At 42.3% G+C, this 1,826-nt stretch overlaps 1 pseudogene; it reads right to left on the bottom strand.

Moving 5' to 3' along the window:
* Positions 1-1,049: 1,049 nt before the first annotated feature.
* On the bottom strand, positions 1,050-1,459 carry Gm8996 (annotated as a pseudogene).
* Between the last annotated feature and the right edge of the window lie 367 nt (positions 1,460-1,826).

The following is a 1,826-nucleotide window of genomic DNA, read 5'->3' as shown; positions in this document are numbered from 1 at the left end:
TGGTCTCCAAAGGCCTCACTACCTGTAAAGGGTGTTTCATTAGGAAATTAATACTACATAGTTAGGAACCTGGCTTAGAAACATATATACTCTTCAACCTATATATAATGGTACCCACCATGAAAATGCCTCAAAATGCTTGAATTGCTATGGAAAATAAAGTTATCCCCACAAGGTAGAAAGTCTCTTCCATGCACTGACCACAGCATTGACTGAACATGGCCATGATCCATCACCTCCTTACTAACCATACAGTCTTCACTGTGCCAGCCCAAGGATTTCCACAACATCTGATGTTCAGTGTTAGAGGATTCATGGGGGAAGTTGGGCAGGCATGTCAACATTCAACCACAACTACAGAAACTCTGTGTTCCTGTTCGATATACAAAGCCAGCTCCCATCACTCTAAACCTTCTCCTGTCTTTGGGTTTCTTTAGATTTAACTTACTCCCCAGAGATTAGTGAGTGGCTTCATCTCTGTCCTAGGCATCAAAAAAGCCAGAGATATGCTTACTTCCAAACCGAGAGCAGGAAGGGTCTATATGATTTCTGCCGTCCATCACGGGTGTGTTTCATTGTTCAAAGCTAAACAGATTCCCTACCAGTTTCTCTACTAAAGATTCAGAATAGGATGGGCGTGATAGCACATGCCTTTAATCTGGACAATTGGGAGGCAGAAACAGGAAATGCTCTGTGAACTCAGGCACAGTCTGGTCTACACAGTGAGTTGCAGGTCAGCCAAGGTTACATAGTGAGACCTGTCTCAAAACAAGATAATAAACAAACAACCAAACCAAAACACAAAACCAAACTAACCAACCAAATAAACAAAATTAAAAAATCAGAATGCCTCAGAAGTATTTATAGCACTAGAACTGAATAAAAATAATTTAATTAAGATTGCAATATCAAGACTGGAGTTTAGAGGAAGGTATAGAACATATCTATCTACCATTTCTATAGATATATAAATGGCAGAGCATATACAAGTATATGTACCTGGACTTTTGCACTTTTTTTCAGGTTTATTGAAAATATGGCATAACAGATTAAACAGCTCTACTTTGTATTTTGAAATTCATGCCAACCATAGGCTGAGAGACCTGAAGGTTAGAGAGACTGCTAAAGTCCAGAAGTTTCAACATTTCCTTAGTGTCAGGATCCACCTCAATGATCTCCTGATCTAGGGCCGAGACCTCAGGAACGTAATTATCTCTCCTCTCTCTCTCTCTTCTTTCTGCAACTTGATAGAGATACCTCTCAGAGGACCTCTCTGAATCTGCTTCATCAGATGTGAGACATAGCCGGCTGTCTTGTTCCGAAGCTTCTTGCTGGGGATAATGGTGATCTCCTCGCACACACGCTTGTTGGTGTGGAAGTCATTACCCAGGTGTGTGTAGTGCTTTTCAAAGATGACCAAGGCCGCCTTCTTCATGGTTTTGATGTGAACGCGACCCATGTTGGCTGGTCTCGGCAAAAGAGGAGATTTTTTGCACTTTTGCTACTTTGTGGGTGCTCTTTTCTCTCACCCCTTTTCATCCACCCTTTCAAACTCCTAACACTAGGTAGGAGAGAAAGAAGGATAGAAGAGGGAGGGAGGGAGGGAGGGAGGGAGGGAGGGAGGGAGAGAGAGAGAGAGAGAGAGAGAGAGAGAGAGAGAGAGAGAGAGAGAGAGAGAGAGAGAGAAAGACCCCTGGATAAAGTCAGAAGTAGGAAAGGGGGAAATGATTCATTAGACTACTTCCTGCTGATTTGGAGCCTTGAGTTCCTTGAGACAAGTTTGATCTTAGTGCCAGGATATCTAATTTCTTCTTCTTGTCTCTTTG

Source organism: Mus musculus, chromosome 14, assembly GCF_000001635.26.
Source record: "Mus musculus strain C57BL/6J chromosome 14, GRCm38.p6 C57BL/6J".
Classification (NCBI taxonomy): domain Eukaryota; kingdom Metazoa; phylum Chordata; class Mammalia; order Rodentia; family Muridae; genus Mus; species Mus musculus.
Note: the sequence above shows the minus strand (reverse complement) of the source record. Positions and strands in the feature narration are given on the sequence as shown.